This window comes from Heliangelus exortis, chromosome 14, assembly GCF_036169615.1.
Source record: "Heliangelus exortis chromosome 14, bHelExo1.hap1, whole genome shotgun sequence".
NCBI lineage: Eukaryota > Metazoa > Chordata > Aves > Apodiformes > Trochilidae > Heliangelus > Heliangelus exortis.
The window spans coordinates 9083650-9106863 of NC_092435.1; the positions used below are offsets into that span (position 1 = coordinate 9083650).

Consider the following 23214-nt stretch of genomic DNA (forward strand, 5'->3'; position numbering starts at 1 on the left):
TCTGCTCCAGACTCAGCTGACCTCCTCCTGTGGGTGCTCCAGAGTGAGCTGAGCCTGTGTTCAGAAGCTCCCCTTTTATTGGCCCCCCCAATCCTGCTCATGCGCAGCTCAGCCAAACCCTAATTGGATGGGGACTTAACACAGGTGGGCTTGACACAAACTCACGCCTCCCACCTTGTAATTAGCACCTGAGTGCCTCAAACATGGGGCTGTGTAGGCATGCTCAGGCCATTTCTCTACACATTCTGCTACAAAGTCTTGTTATTTAAATGGTTACATTTTATTTAGGAAACATGATACTAATTTTACTTGATACTCATACAATGAATCTAGCTTCACGTGTAGTCACACTTAATAAACGTGTTTTGTCTCCAGAAAAATAAAATGTAGAATTTACTCAGCATCTGGAGCAGAAATCAAACCAAGCAGTCTTCACTGTGAGACAGGAATAACTCATGGATTCGTATCCAACTCTATGTTTCAAACCAGCTTCATACAAACCTTTCAGTCAATTTAAACACAGAAGAGTGTAGATGCGTGTACCTCTCTCTAGCATTAGCTGACAACTGAAAAGCATGATACAGTCTTCTCGTTTCTCATATAACTTTGGGCATATAATCATTCTTCCAGGATGGAAGATTTGTAGGTAATTCTTCCAGTAATCTTAATGGGAATTCCATGCATAAAAACATGGATTAATATCAAATTCTGGGGGTACAGATTTTTGGTTTAAAAGTTTCTCATTTCCTTATCTGTGTGCATGCAAATCAGCATGGTTAAGCCTAAATTTTAAAGGAATTTACAGAGATCACTTTGTTTGTGGCATATTAAAGGACATACTCACGGTAACACAGAATCAGGTGGCATTCCAGAAATAAGAGCTTTCCAAGGTCTGTTAAGCTAACAAATGTGATTTCCCTTCTCTTTGATTTGCTTTGAAAAGAATAAAAAGTCATAACTGTCTTCCATGCTTATTGAAACTGGATTGCACACTAGTTGCCGATTCTGCTACTCAGAAATGGTCTGTCCCATACTCCACATGTAGTAGGATCTCAGCACTGAGTACTCAGTATTCTGTTTCTGCTTACATCATTTTCACAACTAAGTATTAAAATTCAATGCAGTCATACATTCAAGGAACAGTTAATTCTAAACTTCAGGAAGTTCATGTTACAGAAATTAACATTAAAGACTGTTTAATTTCATATTTCATCAGGATGTAATTTAATTTAAAACAGTGTAAGTGTACCAGTATAAGAAGAGCACTAAAGGAAGGACAAGCAGAACATGTGTGTTCAGACCAAACTTCATTTTGAGAGTACCAAAATATATGTAAAATGATGTTACTTCTCCAGAACTCTCTCTAGAGTGCCAGACAGGTTAATACACAAATATTTTTATATTTCTTATATTTAATATTTATTAATTTTTTAAAATTATTATTATTATTATTTGTTGTCCTTAGTCTGTCTGGTACTAACTCTGCTGAATTCTTGCTGGGTATGAGCTGGCTTTGGTAGTTCAGTTACTGATGCCTGTAACTGGCATGTGTCTTCTAGGCAGACTTGGTAGTGTTGGAAAATCTCCTCTTCCTTTCTATTTTGGGAAACATACTTAAGTTATAGGAATACACTGAAACAATGGATAAAGACCAAAGGAATGTCTGCTATGGAAAAACTATATATACCATTTTCTCCATTAATTTCATGTTACAATAGCAACAAAAACTTCATTGCAGGTATTCCTGGCAATTAATAGACAGGTACATTTTCTTGATTACTGCAAGCAAGCAGCTTCTTTCAGACTAATCCCTGGACTACTTAATGCTCCATCACTGTTGCTTATACAAGATTCATTTTGACTGAGTGCCATATTGTGCCACATTATGGAAGGCCCACACTGATGTGTGCCTTAATATTCTGGTTTTTCCACCATTTTCCTCAGCTCCCGTTTAATTTTATCAATTGCTGACTTTTATTGTTATCTTTCTTTAAAGGAAAAAAACAAACAACTTGTTATTTTCAGTCTGAAGTGCCTGGAGAGGGAAATTTCACTCTCCCAATTGAAAATAAAATTGGTTTTATACAGAATCTGTGTATTTATCAGTAAATCAGACAAAGAGAATTTGAATCCATGAGTACAGACATTTACAACCAAATGCAGACTCAGTTTTTACTCAAATGGCAACAACAGAGATATCCTAAGACAGAACCTAATGAAGGTGCATATAGCATCACAAACAATACCAACAGTCTGTGGATAATCCACATTTTCACTCTGAGAGTCTGTTCAGCTTACACAGTGAACCAGCCTCAAATACCTAAGCTTTAAATATCTGCATCTTAGAGTTTAAGGTTGAAAGAACAAAGCTGTGTATCACTATGGGAATTTGCTGGACTTTTGAAATCTTCAGTAGCTTATCAATTCTTTGCTGGCAAGAGGAATCTTTATCTACTTGGGAAGGGGAAAATAAACAATTGAAGTTCTGAGGTGAGGAAGTTACTATTTGCAACAAATTCTTACCCCTTCTCACACTCTGTAAGATTTAAGTTGTCTGTAAGCATGTACCTGAAAAGGACTGTATAGTGAGGTGTTTGCAGTAGCAACATTTAAGATTTTTAAGACCTACAAGGTCTCTTCCAGTCTTCAAGACTCAGTTTAGCAGTAAGACTAGATGTGATAAATAATTCCATTCATAAGAATTTTAAAAGCCATATTTTGATCTACACATAATGTAGTGCATGTCCTGGTGTATTCAGTGGGCAGAGAAGCATGTGGCCAGGTATGGAAGGGAATTACTTGAACCCGATCAGCTGAATTTTAGCAAGATAAGGCCATATGTTTGGTTTTGCACATTTTTACATTTATTGTCAGTCTTACTATTTTACATTATACCATAGAGCTATTCAGAGCTCAAGTTAAAATCTTTGCACTTTGTGGAAGATACACAGCACTATTTCCAAACCAGTAAGTACCTATGGGACATAGATAAGAGTCGTGCTCTGGGGTTTGATAGCCTAAATCCTTGGATATTTTTAACCCAGGTGGCAAATTCCTGATTAAAGTTCTCAAAGCTTTAATCATCAGATAAGTAAGCTGATTCAGGTACATATGCAAGATCCGTAGCAAACAGCAGACTGCTAATAAGAGTTGCATTCTCTGGTACCCTACACCTACGGTACAGTAAGACCCAGCAAAGAAGCTCATTAGCACAGCAGGGAAGCTGAAATTCACATGTCATTCACATAAAAAAACAAAGCACTGCAGCAGTGTGGTAAAAATACCAATGATTAAGATACATCAGTGTAGAATTACAGAATATTGCACAATTAACTTCCTCTGGATTTGTTCCCTTTTTAATCACAGTCCAGCATTGTATTCTACAGTAAAATTAAGTTTTACAACCTTGCAAACATAACACCTAACTAATAGCATTCTGCAGTTTTCCCCACTGTGACTTCATAGGAAGTCACTGAGTAGTTCATGTTGGAAGGGTCCTTGGAAGGGCTGTAATCCAGACCCTGTGCAAAGATGTGCAGTGGTGAATTCAGACCAGATTACTTCAGTCTTTGGCCAGTTGGATCTTGAAAACCTCTAAGGACAGAGATTTTACAGTTCTGGGCAACCTGTTTCACTGTCTTTATTATGACAGTGGTAAATACATATTCCAGAATCGAATAGAAATGAGTCAAGAGTGACTTATATTAAAATCTGAGTATTGTTTTAAGCATTTTGTTGGGGTTTTCCCATCTTAGGGGGTCAATGACTCATTTACTCCATTAAACATGAGTGTTTCAGCAGCAGATAGTCATGCTGGTAACCAGTAGCTGAGAACAGTGATCATCAGAAATAATTGTTAGTGATTACACATGGGTGACACTTATGCAATCATTATACTGGTCGCCAGGTTGAACAACAGTCTGTAGGCATAGTTAATATGCAGACACCTTATAAATAGCTAATAAATGATTAAATGAAATTGCTGTTTTCATAATGAATTAGTACAAGATCTGTTGTACATAATGTTTGGAATATTTAAATGGTTTAACATACTCCAGTTATGAGTACTTTGCAGCTGGCTGTAATAACACAGATTCCTCACTTAAGTATTGTTGAGTGTTTTTAAATTGTTTATATGTGTCATTGCAATGATGCCAGAACTTGTATAATTTTTTTAGAAAAAAAATATTTAAAAAATAATTTGAAATTGCTGGGATCAAACCACAGGCTAGTTCTCTGGAAAAAAAATAAAACAAATGGTTCCCTCTTTGGGCAGAACAGAACAGAGCAGAAATGGAGGCTTGATTTGCATCACACTTGAATATAAACTGCAACAGCTGCTGCATTTGATCAAGTCAAAATTTCTTTATCCAGATCTCATTCTGGGAAGCAAAATGTCATTTTTTCTAAATCAGTTGTGAAGCTGAGCCTGGTTACATAATATATGCTCTTCCCAAGTTTCCAACATGCTGTGTTTGCCCAAGAGAGATTTGGATCATGTACAAATTCTGCTCTGAATCTCCAGTAACTCTGCCACAAATTTCCAGTGCCTGTGGAGTTACAGTGTGTTCAGTGATACAGACCAACACTGCAAACACTAGAAAGGAAGAGGGGAAATTTTGGCTGCTCCAAGATTATTCTTTTCCAAGGATCCTTGCATATCATTTAGTCTCTGAACATTTTAAAACCTTGCACTAGGCATCACTCCTCTTCTTCCATGAAGAGGACATTATGGAAGATGGTAATCCAAATATATTTCCATATTTCATATCAAAGCTGTGAGCAAAGTGCATCTACCCATGTGCTGTTGCAACCAACCTGCCAGAATCTGCACAGAACATAAGATACTCTGTGCTCTGAAGGTCTGTCATCTGCTCTGAACAAACAGATGAAGAAAAGTGAAACACTAGTCTGAGCAGGTGAAGTAGTATTTATGTCATACTGAGAGTTGACATGCTAATCAGAACTGTAAAATCCCTTAAACTGAAGAAAAGGGAAAGAATAACAGAAAGAATAATCTCTTTTAACATCATATTAAAAAAATCTTATCTTTATAGAAAAGCTGTGCAACTACGGAGAAAATATCACTAGCAGTCCAGCTTGTTCCCTACATAAAGCCAAAGTTTATACACCTGGGCACAGGGCAATTTCTAATGAAAACAAATGCACAGAGTCCAATGGCATGTTACCAGCTCCATGGACAGTGTGTATATAGTACAGACACTATTCTCTAGGTGTGCTGAACCATGACAGATGTGCATTGTTTTACAGATACAATTTCACACACAAATTGTTATCACTCTGCTTCTTCAGCCATTAGTAGGTTGAGACAACTTTACTTAGGGTTGAGTTGCGTCTGTGAATTTTATACTCGTCTCACCCCTTCTTCAGTTTCATCACATTTTGCCTGAAAATAAGCTAGAAGGGCAGTGTCTTCTATTCTGCTACAACTTGTATCTCATTTCCCTTCAGCTAATTTCCACACCAGTCACCATTTATCTCAGAGTTCCGTTGCTACTTCTAAAATACATACCAATGGAAAATTTGTGACTATCCAGTCAGCTGAATAGTGAAGAAACTGTACACTTCTCTAAATTAAAAGCATTTTCTTGGATTTCTGTCCAGTCCCTTTACATAAATGTAGTTGAATGGGTATGAGTCAGGGTAACCTTTCCCGAAGTTCTTTAGGATTCATATCCTATAAAATTGCAAACATGCCACACAGCTGTTAACACAGCCCCTTGATCTTAAGGCACCTTGGTGTCATTATGTAAGATTTTGAAGACTTTAAGCTTCCCAAGGAGAGTTTTTACCAAAATAATTTCCTGCTTCAAATATTCTAAACAGCAAATAAAAGGGATGCACTTCTGCATTGCTCACATAACTTTAATAGTCTCACATAACAGGAATCTTCAGTGTTAGAGTAACTACTGCTATCTTATTCTTTGGTATAAGTATCCCTTGTGTCCCAAAACACAAATACATCCTTTGATGTTGCCATAAGCAGACCTTCAGTCAAAAACAGACTGAATCATAATATCAGCTTCCCCAAAAAGGTAGTTTCAAAGAAAAAACCTAATTTGACTGCTACCATGGCTCCTCTGTTCATCCATTCAGTTTGAAGCTATTCAACTCCACACTTTTGCTTTTGCCTGTTAAGCACTCTGCATTAGAACCATCCATTTTATTGGAACATTTAAGCATTTTCGCTCAGCACTTGGGTGCTTCTCCATGAGAATTTAATATTTTGCCTTGCTTCTTCTTCTCTGCTAGCTTTGGCAAAACGTCTCAGGCTTTTTGATATTTTTCTCAGTACTTTGGTGTCTTGCCTCAAAGCTTCTCTTTATTGCGAGGCTCCAATGCCATCATTTCTTTGAACACTTTCCCTTCATCCTGGCACTTTGCCTTGTTATTTGCAGCATATTCCTCTCAGTACTTTGGTGTTCCAACCATGTACTTTCCAACCATGTCTTGTCATCTATGGAGTTTTCTTCTAGGACCCTGCTCTGTTTCTTTCCTACACAGTTGGTTCTTTCCAGCTCCATTGTGCACTTACCAGGCTGAAGGCTGGGTCTGACATAACTTAGTGGCAAGCAGAGTGCTCCTGAGTAACATAATGTACTCCCCTCCATCCTTCCTCCCCACCCAAAATAAAACAAGCAAAAATTAATTAATGAGTGATCATCATCTCCTGACACAGAAAGTGACTGCATTGAGGTTTGCATGGTTTGTTTTCTTATTATTATACATCAGAAAATACATGGAAGAAAATCTCATGAGAATTTTGTTGCTCCTGGGTGGTCATCCGAGTGGTACTGTCATGGACACTGTGGCTGTAGTATTGTAGTACTACATGATTACTACATGTTACTATATGATTATTTTACTACATGATTATTTTATGTGTACTTGGAACATTTTCACTCTTCTTCAAATCAAATCAAATCATAACATGTTGTTATGAATGGTGAGTCCAAAAACCCTAATAGGAGGATGTCATCAAGCTTCAGTTCTTTCCCAGTACACCCAAATCTAATGTTTCTCAGTGCTGGTGCTCTCTTTTGGAATTCGATGTAGAATTCCAAGTGTTAATATACGAACTCTTCCTGGATCAGTGTTGAGTTCATTCTGATTGTTCTGTGACAAAAATATCCTAATAAGGATTCAGTTACCAATCTTTTTCCAAAGTTGGCCACTCTGCTGAGCAATACATACAGAAGTGATTGCATTAGACCTTCCCAAAAGCAAAGCAAGCAGGTCTTAAACACTGAGAACATTGTTTCATTGAATGCAGTAAGCTGAATTTTTATCTATGTCTGAAAAACACATACTGTAACTTTGAGTGACATGTGATAGAGAGAATCCATGCTTTTTATAAGTCAGCACAACTCAAAAGATATCAACCATGATATGCACATTTATATAGCTAAAATGTTCATACTACATACTGTAAATATATTCAGGTCTCTTAACACTGAATTTATTTTTATGGAAAAAAAAAATCAAAATTACAGATTCCTTCTTGTAAAATGTTCTTTTAAAAAACAGTGGCAGGTTTGGGTTTGTTTTTTTTCCCTCATCTCACAGATCTATTTGTTAGAGTTCTATCATTAACATGCTGGTCAGTAAGATAAAAGAATTCCATCAAGACCCCACCACAAGCCATCCACCTTTTAAATCTTACTTTTCAGTAATTGCTGTGCAGGAGAATGAAAAAAAATCAAACAAGCAATGAAGAACATTCTTATTAGAGTCCTCATCATGTTCTGAAAACAGCAGGGTTTTGAGGTAATGGCAACACGCAGCTATTTACAACTTGTTAACCTTAACACTGGGCACTCAGAGCCAAACTGTCTGTGCACGAGCTGGCATTTTTCCTAAAACCTTGCAAGCCTTTCTGAAGGAAATAGTTATGGGATTTCAAATCATCTTTTGGAACCTCTTGGTTCCATAACAAGGAATATTCTTCTTAGGCCCCGTGGAAAAGTTTAGTGGGAGAAAAACACGCACAAAAAGGTAGTAGTGGGTATATGAAAACTGGCAAAATGCTTTCCAGTCATACAGGCAGTTTCAATTCCTGTGAAAAGGAAATGTAAAGAACATAAGATCTATCAAGTTGCAACACTGATATTTAAGACCTACCCAAACACAATGTCACTAGAAAACATCATTAAACCTTTCCGTTAATCTCCCATCACAGGTTACATCACAAAAATGATTCTACATAAATACCTACATTTTTTTTAAGTTTTGTAATATTTCAGTCGTAAGCCAGTGCAGGCTTTATGTCCTTATTCTTGTCATGATTTACCTTCCTTGTCAGTCACTCTGTGACAGTGCTGAGACTGACGTCTGCTCAAGAGGATTCTGCATATGGGTATTCCAGGTCAGAGATGAATTTCACCGGGAATGCTTCAGGAAGAAGCTTGCTCAAAACCTCCAAACCCAATGTTTTGCTCAGACCAGGGACATAAGTTACAATTTCTGTGACCACAGCATGTCCATGCATATACATAAGGAACACATACATATGCTTTTCATACTCAAAATATTAAAAAGCCCACACACATATCTTGAAAAAAAAACCTCAGTGGCAGAGAGTTTTTACAAAATATTTAAAAAGCTTAGCAAAGATATGAATTCTTTTGGTACAACTGCTTTTTAATTTGGAGTCCTGAATACTTCAGTATGACAATGAGACCAGACTCAGTCATGTACTGAACTGGTAAAATCATGTCATGAATGGCAGTGTCAGCTGAAATACATACTGTTCATAATGCTGAGGCACTGTGACTGCAGCAGTTTGATATGCATATTATCTGCAAAGGGTGTGACCTCTTGGGGAGCTGAATGAATGCAAAACTACTGTTGTTATGTTCAACAGATGCAGTTAGGACACAGTTCCCTTTTTGCTGTTAGCCAAGTTTTCAGTACATTAGTGCTTCACTAAAGAGCTACACCAACAAAACAAAACTAATGCCAAAATTCACCCAAACTACAAACAAACAGTCTTCTTCATGGCAGATCTAGAGCCTTCTGAAAAGGCAGGAGATATTAACTACAAGAAAATGTTCAGAGGAATCGTAGATGAACAATTGAAAAGTTTTAAGCACCAATTTCTGATAAATGAGTTTAGAAAAATTTATCTGCATTTTATCTTTCAGTGGTATTTATCTATTCAGCGGTATATTCAAAATCATTCCCTTCACTGCATCTGTAATCCTTCAGATGATAAAAAAAAAAACAAGGATTAGACCGTGTTTCATCACAAATGAGGGGTTTTCACCACTATGCTGCTAGTTCAGTCAAGCTTGAGTGAGTAATCAAGGGTATGAAGTGCCTGGTAGAAAGGCAAGCCTTTTAGCAGTCCTGTGCTGTCACATTTTGATTTACCAAAGTAACTCATCAGAGGATTGAGCTGGGTTTTTTAAATTTATTTATTTAATCTACAGGCCTTTTATTAATTTGTTTTTATTTTATTTATAAAATCATATTTTCAACATAAGGCCCTCCAAGTTGATTAACTACACAGTAAGGATTTTTTCTTCCACTGTATTGCTTTTTCTAATCTAATGAAGGAAATATTAGTCTCAGGCTTCTTCCCTTCAAATCTGGATCGATTCTGTCTTGCCTAGAAAATTCTCCAAACCACAAAGTGACACTGCATCTCATCTTCAAACAGACTTACTTTTAATCATACTTTGTATTTCATTACATAATGCAGGAGTAGAGAACATTTAAAGAGAAACTTATTTTTGGTTTGTAAATCTTCAGGATATCTGTTTCATAAGAAATGTACAGATAACTCACACTCATCTTCTCTTTAATGACTACTCCCAGCAGAATGTTTCAGCTTTTTTAACCTGTAAATCTGATCAATCTCTCAAGAGATTCATTAAAAACTTGAACAGGATTTTCCTCTCCTACAACAAACAATACTCTGGTAATACTTTCTAATAATGAACACATTCCAGGGGAAATTGAAAATCTGTGATTCCCCTATGGTTATACAGCCCATATATATTATCTGTGATAGTAACTGTACATCTAAATTGCACTATCTTGCCTAACTATGATTGCAGTGGAGTATCTTCTGAGAATTTTTTATGGTGATTCAAATAAGGGAAGGCTCAGAATAAATATGTTCTGAGTTTGGGGATACTGTCTTGTTTTTGCCTAACACTATTTTCTTGTCATTGCAGCAAAGAAAAACAAAACAGATTTTGTTCACATATTTGTGCCTCATTCAGAACATTTAACATGAAGTTTCTACAATAAACAGATCTAATATTTTAAGTGAGACAGCCTGGATTAACACTTGGATACTGTTAAATAGCTCACTTCATAGCCAGAGCTGACCATGTATGGTTCTCTGTCCTACTGATCATCAGTCAAGGGCCAGCTTTTGCTCAATTACCACAAGTTCACACTGGTTCTTCAGGGCATTTCTTTTATGAATATTTGTCTCATAATGTAGCCCATCCCTCAATACAAGATGGAAAAAAGTCATTGATAAATGTTCTAATCAATGGAAAAAAATAGAAAGCCTAAATGGTAAAGAGTAACTGAAAACAAGTTCATCCCCTCCTCCACACAGTGGAGGCAAGAATTATTTTCTGCTGGAGATGACTAATTATATTGACATTTTTGTATTCAGCACCATCCGGGTTGATCTTCTCAAAGTAAGCCCATGTAAGTCCCATGTCTAAAACACATGCTAACAAGCATAGAATGCATGATTCAGATCTCCTTTTATGGCATACACCTTTTCTATAGAATATTCTGCATGTTTAGGGAATTCTATAATATACTATAGATTGGCACTTTATTATTGAATTTTCTAGTGATGGACAAACAGTCTCACACGTAGGGTACCTCCCAGAACTAAGGGAAACTTTGATTTAGCTTCTTGGCCTACCAGAGATTTCCCTGTATACCATATGCTCTTTTTATTTCTTTTAAATCCACATCTGCAAGGTTCTGAAAATACCAGACTGAGAGCATCTAATGGTACAATTATAATACAGCTTTTTACACAGCTTTGTTCAGATAAACAAATAATTAGGATAAGAAGCTTTCCTTGATGTAATCTGAAGGAAAGAGTCTGTTGTTTTGGAACAACTATGTTAATAACCAAACAACTACAAATGAACTGCAAACAGCAGGGATTTATTGAAATATTTTAGTAACAGGTAAGTATTTTTCAAGAGAAAGAAAGTTCAGACAGTAGAAACAAAATGGATAGTGAAATGGTACTGCAAGTGCAAAGCACAGAGCATACCAAATGAGTACATTCAGTATTCTGATGAGATTTCTGTTAAAAATTGGCCCAAATAAACCAACAGAAACCCATGGAAGTTATTTCTAACCTAAATTTCTGTTCAATTAAGCGTATGCAGTATTATGATCCCTTTAGACATTTAAAAACCATACCAATGATATTGTGTGATACAGAGAACATGGAAATAAATGGAAAGTACCTGAAACAAATAGTCTAATCTAGCTTTAAAAACAACAAAAAATAATGAAGTGCTAGTTTGGACTCAGACACCTTCATTTCTATCTTCCAGCACACAATTTCTGTCTGACTGCCTGCTTTGACAAATAATTCCCTGATGAAACAAAGAATAAGTCAGAGCTTCTGTAAGAATAAAAATCCTTTTTTAAAGAATTTTTAATATTGGTCTCTTATCTAGTGAAAGCTCTAAATTTCTGTCCATAAAAATATTGGCCACTCTCAACCTTGTTTTATTCTGTTACCAACACAGTCCCCTCTACATCGTTAAATTCCTCTCAAGAAACTGCATTTCTTGCATTTTTGTAGGCAACCTGTCAGTCAGCCTCCCAACACTCCTGCAGTAAAGAGCACTAAACCATCAACGTAAAACATCAGGAAAACACTCTTTACAAATACAAACAAAATCACACTCCATCTAATGTGTGTCCACTCTAGAAAATCCTTGGGAAAAATGGAATTGACAGGTTTGTCTTACAACTTTGAATGTCAACTAACTTGGGTCTTGCAGAACTAAGGGGAAAAAATCTGCCTCAGGGTTTCTTGCCCTCAGGATAGAGTCTAAAGCTGAGGCTTCTGCTTTCCAGTTGTTTTTTAGAGAAGAACAAAAACATACAGCAGTTCTTCCGTTGAAAAAGAAAGGAAACTATAACGTTACAGATGAAAAGCAATACTTTAAACTTTTTCAGAGCAGCACTGCAGAAAGCCAGTGAGCAGACACCTTGTTGAAGTGGCAGCCTGTCTGGATAACCTCAGTTTAAGGAGGCCTCCAAATACTACACCAGGTAGCACACACTGAGATGGGAGTAGCAAGTGACAACAGACAACAAACGGTAGCAACAGACAACAAAAAGAACAAAAAGAATAGCTCTCTTCTGTTCAGTAGTAGCTTCCTCTTCTTGTCCTGTTCTTCACTTGTCCTTGAAAAACCAAAATAGCAAGGGCATAGCAAGCTCCTGAATTGGAGCAAACAGAGCAAAAAGTATGACCTATATCGAGAAGTCAGTGTCTTTTTCATAGAACCACAGAGAAGTGCAGACTGGAAGACACCTCTCAAGATGCTGTCTGGCCAAACCTGCTTAAAGCTTCTAGGTTGTGTAGGGCCTTGGGCCAAGCTTTGAAAATTTCCAAGGATTATTCTAAATATTAAGTGAACATTTGTGCAGTATGCAAAATGAGAAACCCCATCAAGTATTTCTTTTGGTTTACTACCAAGATTACCTCAAGTGATTGCAGCTTCAAATGATTCACAATTTTTATCACAAGGAAACTCAGGTGAATAAACAAGTTTAGGGTCAGGAAAATAGAAAACAGTAAAGGTTATAACACATGTTAGCATCCAAAACCCAGCCTAAAATCACATTGATGTCAAGGACCTCAGGTAACTCTTCATGTTGACAGAAAAAGGGAATTACAGCTAGGCCTTCCATCTCCAGGGTCCTTCATAGAAGTGAATAAAATCACCAAAATCTGATAAAGAAATCAGGTGTTACCAACCCACAAAGGATTTTGCTTGTTTCTCCCTCCAAATAGTTATGGCTGAGGTTGTAAGATCTACATCAGTGATAGCTGTATGTATTAAAAAGAGGAAAACCTGCCATAACTGTGGTTCAGGAAATGATGGATGGTATCCTTAATCTGTTCTTATGGATCACAAAATGCAATTAAAAATGACAGTTCCCTCAGAAACCAGACTAAGAAATATCTGAGTATATCTAACTTCTGAGAGGCTCATCAACAGGTATTTTACTACCATAGTAACTTAATGAAGCTGTTTCCAACATTATTTTGAAACTTCATCGTTTCAACTTCAGTATCTCTTTGAGGTTCCTTACACTTTAACTGAGTTCCCTGCCAGCAGTATTTGCATTGTCACAGCATTCTGTATTATTATTTATCCATATATCCACATATACAGCAGTTAAAGAGATTTCCTGACCAAGTTATCACTTTAATCACTGAAGCATCCCAATTTTTTAAGAAAGTAATTTTGTTTGGTTGATTAATATCTCAATCAGCCACTGTCTCACAGTTCAGCAGATCAGCAAAGGGATGATTTTTTATTCACCAATGATTAAACCAAGACATAGATCCAGTACTCTGAAGTGACTACATTTTTCAGTATTTAGTAAATCTTTCGCTAGCTAAACTATACCACTTGCCAGCCTCATCTGAATCACTTCCTCCAAACCTTTTTCCAATTATTTTTTTCAAGATTTTTTAGCATTTATAATACCATAAATCTAAAAGTACTGCACCTGCCAACATGAATTACGCAGAAGACACTACGACTGTAAGCATTTTTTGCAGATCAATGTTTTTGATTTTAATAATCGCCCTTGTGTTCCACCATATTTTGAGTATTGGATGGGAGTAGTTTTAATGTCTCTAATATGCAAAGAAATGTAAGAGAACATGGGTGAGGTACAAACTACTACAACCAGCCTTTAACAAAAGAGGTGCTGTTTTCAAAACACGCAAAAGATTTCTGAAAGCAGACAAGATTTTTAGGCTCTTTCAGAGTTATACTCACTTTGAAAATAGAACTTGTACACCCAAACTATGGAAGTCCTTTTGGCAGCATTAGTCTTGCCTCAGTTGCATGATAAAAATTACTAGTTTACTGCTGCTCAACTTCAATTAACAAAGTTATTTCAAAGACAGATTGTTTTCAAAGAACCTAAAGAAACTGAGTTTCTCTATCATTGAAGAGGAACATGAACACTGCTAGTTTATAGATTTTCCTCGTTGTAAAAAGGAGACAGGGGTTATTAACAAGCCTTCACCTAAATGTTAAAATAACACTTCTATTTCTACTAGAAAACACCCTTCCACTGTTTAGTATTAGGCTCTAACACAAATTATTGAACTTTTAAAAAGTAAGAAAGAGTGAGCAGCATCTAAATTTGATTTTCTTTGTTTTTAGGGACAGGAGAAGAAAGCAGGAATTTTTAAGTGCTTTCAATAACACATTCAAAAGTGACACAGGCAACACCCACTCTCTTCAGAGAGTCACTGGCATTTAGCCACCAAGAACATCTCTTCCTTTAGCACCTCAGTTCAGATTGTTAGGTGATGCTCTTGGCTCAATACTGACACAGTGCTACAGCCAGATGTTCCAGGATCATTTCTTATCTCAAGGCTACACAGGTTCCACACTCCTAATCTTACTCCTTGTTTAAGAAAACAAAACTTTCGGGCCGCAGACACCAGGGATGCATTTCTTTGCACAAACTGTTTACATCTTTGTCTTCTGACACACATTCGCTTCTTTCAAGTAGTTACCTTTTTTTTTTTTTTTTTTTCCCAATGTGCCAAATGTCTTTTTTCCCCCCTTTGTTGCTTGAAACACCTTGAGTTAATGTTCTGTGAACTCATCTCAAACATTCTTTAGGGTACTTTGAGAGCAGTTGGTGAAAATTGTTTTCTTTGGGTATGTAGATAAAGGGAGACTGAACAGCATAAACTAAGTGATACTTGACTGAACATGTTGTCAAAAAATAAATAAATGTAATAGATGTCCCGCAATTCTTTAACCTTTTGAAGAATTTTTTTATTGTTGTTAAGAAAGTGTAGTTCATGGTGTTCTCTTGGACATGCTGTCTTTTTAGGGAGTTTAACTATGAAAAACGAGCCAGTGGAGGAAGCATATGTGAATGCTAAAAATGTTATCATAGCTCCATTTTTTAGTCCTTGTTATTCCAGAATTACTATATACCATTAACTTATTTTCCAGTATCTAAGGACCCTTCTCCAACTTTCGTTCCTCAGATTTCACTAATGTCATAAACAATTACACATATACACTGACATGATTTTATTTCCTTAAGTTTATGGTGGAATCATAGAAGATAGACTATCAATACCTTCCTCTCCAGCTGCCATTTGGCCAGAGGAAAAGGCCATTCTCAATTATCTTCTAAAATTATAACAGACTAACTAGGAGAACAAAACCATTGATTACTTTATATCCAGTTTTCTTTAATAAGTTATAGAATTACAGATCTCCTGAGCATTAATTTAAAGAAGGAACTCTCTGATAATTAGACACGAAGGTACACTTGTCTTACAAGCACTTAAGTGATCTCCTCTAGTAGAGTCTCTGTTACAGGAACCTAATATGAAACTCTTAACAAAAATTCATTTATTCTGGCAAAGTCACACACGTGGACAAGGCAGGGAGATGAACGGAAAATTAATTTTACGCATTTCATTCCCAATTTTCATCCCCAAAATTATTCCCGTGCTGCCTTGCATTGTAGATCAGAATTTACAACACATTGCCACAAACATTTTCCAAGGGTCAATTAAATGACAAAGTAAAACCATTACTCTCCTTAATTATAGCTTTAGTTTTGTGCCTTATTCCTTGCATATATTTATACATTACTGGTGGCAACTATAACCTGAACAAACTACTACAGCCAAATCCCAGATTATTTGAGTCCAGAGTAATATATGCACTTTACAATTCCAATTCAGTCACTGTGTAATGAAGTTTCAAAACACTGGAATTCCCATAGGGACTGCTGTGGCACACTCTTTGGCTATTGAACATGGACAAGGCAAGCCTATCATCATACACCAAGAAAATCTCTTTCAAATTTGTGAATCCAACCCACACCTGGAGATTATACTTCCTATTGGAGCTACCCTCCATCTCAGGAAGAAATCTATGTAAAAAGTAAAAGTAGTGATCCAGGTAACCATGTGCCTGTCAGAATACACAGTTTCATACTTGCTTGTCAAATACAGGAAGCTGTAAATTTATATAATTAAAAAAGCAATCACAAAACCTATATAAATAACTAAACACAAGTTTAAACAAAGATTTCCATTAGGAGAGATAAAACTCAGTTCCTCCCCAAAGTCATGAAACTGCCTTTCTCGGGAGGATTATCAAAAACTGTGACCTTCTAATGAAACCTGAGTTACAGGCTAAAGGCAGGCAGTTGACTCTTTTATAGCTGTTCCCTGTGGTTTGTTTTAATGCAGTTCTCTCATCCCCAAAATATTTTTCTTTTTTCACATGGCAGGTTCACATACACCTTACGTGCCAGAGACTAAAGCTGGAAACAAGACTGTGTGTGGCTTTAGTGTGCCCACCTATGCTAACACAGATCCAATAGACCATAGGTTTCCAAACATTGACATTTATTTATTTAACAAGGTAGCAAAGAGAAGTAGCATTGATGGTGTAAGTAGCTGAATAAATGACCTTTGTTGTGCTTAAAACATTCCAAACTTTTACTTGGATCTGTTTTTCCCCTTTAGCATGTATTTCTTGCTACTTCAGTCAACAGCATAAAGTGCACATAATTACTAATTAAATTATTACAAAAATAATATAACTACGTCCTTAAGGATCCAACAAATAAACACTGATACACAAACAGACTGCACCACCAGTGAAATCTTATTTCTCAACCAGCTTGGAGGAAAAAAATAATTCCCAAAACAACCATATCAAGTCGAGGCTATACACAATACAAGATGTTCCTCTGGTGGATATTGAAGCAGGTGAAGTTTCTCAGCATAGTGAACTGCCATATTAAGCCCCACAGCAGTGGGTTTTAAAAACAGAGAGCCACCTCTGTTCCTAATTTCACTATTGAATTTGGAAGTCTTCAACAATTTCAGCGTTCACTAAGAACATATTTGGTTCTCTGCTGATCTGGTTATGTAGCATCCCTTGAAATTCTATAGTCCTTGTGGAGTCTGTCACAACTGAAATGAAGGAGAACAACAGCCTTTTAAAAAGAACTTTCCCTGAAAAGTTGGTAAAGCTCTTGCTGTTAAACAGGCTCAGCTCTGCCATTCTTTCAAGCAAAACTCCAGTACAGCAATGCTTTCTGCAGCAGACCAACGTGTTTAACTCCAAAAAAAGTAACAGAAGTTAAGAGCTGTACGTTACGAAAGAAGCAATTCCTGAAGGCCCTGTTCTGTTAGAAATTTTTTCACAGACTGCAGGAAGCTTTGGCTCAGGGCACATTGGATCAAGAAGGCTAAATCTTACATAGTTGATGGGGAAACATTTATTTTCTAAGAGTATCTGAAATAAAGTAATTTTCAACGGGACGCTTATTAAAGGCAATGACAAAAGACTTCAAATGCTTAATTATGACACAGTTAAAAACCCTTTATGTTTCCTATTTGCTATCACAACTACCATGATTTGATTGTATCTGCAGACTAAATTCCAACATCCTTTTTTATCTGTATTCTAATTTTTACCCTAACTTTCCCTGGAGTTTCAATAAACCTCCTGTGCAAGTGGGGTGGGTTTGGTGGGTTTTTTCCGTTCAAATATGAAATCCTGATGCATGATTGTGAAAAAATTCTTCATTTTCCTCACTCAAATGTATTTTCCACTAACTCCACTCATAATCACAATGCAACATCTTAAAAGACAAATTTAAGGAGAGATTAAATTCCTCCTTCAGTGGAGCTTTTAAATGTGCAAAAGCTAGAGAAGCTTTTATGCATCCTGGCAAGTCACTCTAGTAATTCAGGGACTGTAACTGAAAAAGATTGTTTTAAACCTATTTTTCTTACTTTGCTGTTGGATAATGAGCATGGGAGTCTCCCCACAGATCTTAAGGGATGAGCAAATTCCCATTTCCACCCTGAATTTTGTGCTTCATATTACTTGCCTGTGTATTTGCAGGGAGAACGATTTTTCAGAAGACCCAAGAAAGTTACGGTCACCACACCGTCGCTGCACTGAAGACAGAAAACTGTGCCCCATTTCCTCTCAGTGATCTCCTTGCAGAAGGAGGCAGCTGGGGCAGAAGACTATTCATCTCCCCTATGAGTATTTAATTACATTACAAAACTTTCATTCAAACAATACTCATTCCTTTCACCCAATCCAAGAAACCTGGAACACAGCAAGCGGGATCCTGAACCTACTATTGCATATAGGTACCATGGAGCACATCCAACTGTGACATTGCATCCACAAGTATTTTTAATACCAGCGTTTTGACTCCTAACCTGAAATGTACAGAGTTACTATAAGCACTCATACACTTGGTCTGCACAGATGAAGCAACTACTTCACTGCTAGAGATGGCTGACTGACACAAGCAATTGTAAAAGATTTTTGGGGCTGCTTTAGAACGAAAGATTCTGTTTACATGTAAGCTGACCCTGAGTCCCACTGGCTGTCCCAGTGATGGATGCATGATGGATCACCACAAGGGCTGATTTCAGGTGGACCACCTGGCAAGGGTCCTCTGCAAATGCTTTTTACACTAGTTTCAGGCAACCTGCACTACTAAAAAATTGTATAGCTCTTTTTAGCTTGCAGAAAGGAAAACTTCACTGAGTTATGATACGAGCTTTGGAGGTTTGTGTTGTTGTTCTTGTAACTTAACCCTCAAAAGAGCTAATTGGACTCATGCCAAAGGTTCTAATGCAATCTGAAACCGAGCTCTGACTAATTCCTGGTTTGAGGCAGTGCTGTTCTCCTTTAAGAAAAGCCCTACTGACTGCTTAACATAGCCCAGGCCCCTTTAAAGTCCAGGTGTAAGCACTCATCTGGATTCACAAGGAGCTTTCCAAATTTGAAAGGATTTTTTTTTTTCCTTTTCATCTCCAAATTTGTCAGGCATGCATTATTTCTTATGAAGCTTTCCATAAATTCAACTTAAAACTGCACTATCGTTACTACATTGCTTAGGAATTTATATATATATATATATATATTTACTGTATGATTGTGTTTAAATAAAGCTTAGAGCCCATCTTCAAAACTAAGTGTTAAAGTACCAAGCCAATGGATGTTTTAATGGCAAGACTGACATATTCTTGACTATGGGATTGTGAATGACTCCAGTTTAAGATTACTCAAATCCACGCAGAATACAAAATGCAATCCAGGACCACAGGTTCAGATCTTTGATCTCCTTTTTTGCAGAGGCTGTGATGTATAAAGCCAATTCCACTGAGCAGACTGTACTACACTGAATATAAATTATCCTTTAACTGTAGCAAGGCTCACATTTAAAGAAATGCTGCAAAGATGAACAATGCAGCCATGAAGCAGAGTTCTTCTGTAGCAAAAATACCGACCAAGATCTGCATGGATAACCATGGCTTCAAAAGACAAATTTTTCCTCAGCTGTTATTTCATAAAAAAATAGAGCCGAATCTGGAACATTTGTACATGCAGAAGTAAAATTAAAGCACACCGCTTGCTCTTCCTGTAACAAAAGTGAGCTAGGAATACTGGTTTTATTTTCCAGATTAAGCATCATTCCCCTAAGAAGCAAAACAAGTTATTTTAAAATGTGGAAACCAATGGTCTCAAATGAATATGGCTTCTAATTTAAACACATCTTTTCCAGATACCTCCTTAGAAGAAGAACCTTCTGCCTACTGAGCTAACACTAAGCTCCCTGGAGTTTAGCCATGAATATTCTAAACCCATTTCTTACAATTCACTAAGAGTTGTCTTTTGCCAAAATAAAACGCTTAAGAGGAATTCCGTGCGCTTACACTGCTTTTCTGTTTTATTTAAAATAAGTGTTTCCATCTCAACTTTATGCCAAATATACAGCAGGAAAGGGACTGAACTGTGAAGCTATTTATTGCCTCAGGTTTTGTACACAACTCAGATGGGGAAAACAAATTCCTTCTGAGAAGATGAGATATTGGGGTTTGGTTTATTCTATATCATTTGTATTTAACCAGCTTTTTTGCAGTTATACTTGAATACTATTGAGTATTTTTACAGAAAACTCCTTGCTGCTTGCATCAGTTATAACTTAGGTGGTTCTAAGAAATGGTTCTTTCCCACTCCGTGATGTTTATTTGTTTACCAACTTTGTCTGTCTGTGTGGAAGAGTTAAAGGTAAATAAATAAATAAATATTTTCCTGTCTTACCTCTTTTGACCCGTGTAATTGAACAGACCAATGCTACTTCCACTGCTGACAAGGAAAAAGTTAAAATTTATCTCTGGCTTAATCTTTTTTTCTCCTTAGGTTTCCTTTCAGTAATGCTTGAAGGAGGTGCTCTTTGTGGCTCAGTTCTCTATGCCAGAACAATATTTAGCACAAAAAGAATGCAAGGGTGAGTTGATAATATCTCCTGTCCTCAGCTCTGCTCTGGTTCAATAAACTTCAACATCTTCTCCCTTCCTTTGCCAATTGAGATAAGCAGCAACAATTACTCAAAATACATTATCAACTCAAACTCAGAAAGACAGGATCAGATAAGTCAACTTCATCCCTCTGAAGCTTATACTCTCTTCTGGAGTCCAAGAGGGGCAAATAAGTCTCCATTTGCCTCTTGACATAAACCTCACAGCTACTTCTTACAGGCAACTATGCCAAGGTTGCAAAAGGAAAATGAAATAAATGCTTTGCTTTCCAGATCGCCTACAAGGTCTCTGGTTGTAGCCAGCAGGCTCTAAGCTTTGTGCCATTATGGCAAAAGTCACAAATAAGCCATCCTTCTCTTCCCCAAATGATAAAATTCTCTCCTTGTCTTTATGTGGTCTCCACAGCTGAAACCAAGAATTCATTGGACATCACTGCAATCCCTCTGACCAGAGCCTGAGTACATTAAATCTATTTCAGCTTGATCTGGTTTTTATCCTGTTCCAGTACTCCACATATACAGCAAGCTTACAGACATCTCTTCACAGTTCAAGAAAATCTTTCAATCAAAGAACTTCATTTACAATCCAGCATAGTTTTTGCTTTCTCGTCTCTCCACAGCATTAGGCATTTTGATGCAATCCTCATTTAATGCAATCTCCATTGCAGGATTATGATCACATCAATAACATGTTCCATATGTGTTGGGTTTTTTCCATCCCTCTCCCCCTCTCATTCATACTAGGCACTCTATCTGCAAAAACCACCAAATCAAACAGGACGATGGGATGCTCCAGGGAGGTGGTGGGGGGTACGCATTCACTGAAATGCAACAGCCAATGCAAACTGCCCATCGGAGACTGAGACCAGAGATCTCCTCATTCCTGAGCACCGCGAGTTAGCTCACTGTCCGTGCTGTGAGCAGGGAGCATAAACGTGCTACGTTATCAGACTAAAAATACATACATCTTTTGCAATCGCTTGTGAGCTCCATGTACTTTTCACAGGAGCAAAATTTCATTTTACTTGATCAGTTCCAGCCTATTAATACCATTCTGGATGAACCGCTGATGCTCTGCTGAAAGGGGGATGCTGGACAAAAGATTATAACATAAAAGGATATCGAAATCCCTCTTTCCCCCAAGCCCCCTTCTTACCTTCAGTGCCTTCTCTGCACAAGATGTCAATCTACAGGGGCTCCTCAGCACAGCATCAAGGCGGTTACAGTAGTGAAGGCTGCCCCACTGCATGGAAGTTAGACCGCTTTGCAACAGCAAATCCTCGATCCAAAACACAAGCCGCTTCTTCCCATGCAGTGTGCCGATCACGATTCATGAGCGACTTCCACATGGGGAATAAAATTGTAAAAGAAAAGGGAGAGAGAGAAAAAAAAAAAAAGGTATCCTAACTTTTTTTTTTTAGGAGAGCCTGAGTTTGTTTTATTTCTGTTAGGTTTAGTTAATTATTTGCTTTTGCGGCTGCAAAAGGATGGAAACGCAATCGCGCCCTGGAAGCCCCGCACGAGTCCACAGAGGTCCTGCCGCGTAACCTAAGTTGCGCGGAGAGCCCCTGAACTCGGCGCCGCTCCGCAGCCCGGCAGAGCTGCCCGCGCCGGGGGCCGAGGAGAGCGGAGCGCCGGGTCCCTGTCGCGGGGAAGCCGCCGCCGCTGGGCGCTCGCCGCCTCCCGCGGGGTGGCTGCGGGGGTGGCTGCGGGGCCGGCTGCCGGCACGGCCGCTGCGGGGCCCCTGGGGGCGCGGGCTGCGCTGCCGGCGGCGCCCCCGAGCCCGACGCTGTCCCGGCGGCAGCAGCGGCTCCGGCTCCGGCTCCAGCTCCGGCTCGGCTCTGCCGCGGCCGCCCGCGCCCCGCTCTGCCGCTGCCAGCCGGCCCTCCCCGCGGCTGACATCACCGCCAGTAGGAGGAGCGACACCGGGGATGCGAATAGCCGAGCCGAGGGGGGTTCCCCCTCCCGGAGCCGCCCTGCCTTTTCCTCTCGGAGAATCCCCCGAAAGCGGCGGCGTGGCCGCTCCGCCGCCTCGCCGAGGGGGGGCGGCCCCAGTCCCTGCCCGCGGCCCCCGCCCCGCGGCACAGGCCCAGAGGGGCCGGCGGTACAGCCCGGCTCCGGGGAACGGGTCGCAGCGCTCCCAGCCCGGGGTGTCTGGGCAGACACGGGCCGGCGGCTCGCCCCTGCTTCCTCCACGCCGGCTCCCGCTGGCAGAAACGCCGCGGTGCGGTTGGGGGGAGGATCAGGGAGCCCCTTAGGGCGGCTCGGCTCAGCCCCGACTGGGAGACCTCCCGGTCCCACGGAACCGGCCACCGCCTCCGGCTCCCCCCGCCGCTCCGCTGCGGGGCTACCGACCTCGGCAGCGTCGCGGCACCGTATCCCCCCGGCCGCTGCTGCCAGGCGCGAAAGGCGCTCCCTCCGCCTTTCCTTAGCGCAGCCCGAGCCACGGCCGGAGGGGCTGCCGGAGGAGCCCCGCTCCCATTGCGGAACAGCCGCCGTGCCGACGCTCCGGGGGTCGCCGGCCAGCGGAGCGGCAGAAGGAAGCGCTGCCCGGCTCGGCGGAGGGCGACGGGCCGGCGGCCAAGCGGTGCT

The 23214-nt window shown here is 39.1% G+C and overlaps 1 protein-coding gene across 2 annotated transcripts in view; it reads right to left on the bottom strand.

Moving 5' to 3' along the window:
• PCDH11X (protocadherin 11 X-linked) overlaps positions 1-22159 on the bottom strand; it is a 438876-nt gene extending 416717 nt beyond the window's left edge. For both annotated transcript variants that reach the window (XM_071757565.1, XM_071757567.1), the window contains exon 1: positions 21779-22159. The gene's annotated coding sequence lies outside the window, so the exon portion shown is untranslated. The remainder of the gene's footprint in view (positions 1-21778) is intronic.
• Positions 22160-23214: the final 1055 nt, after the last annotated feature.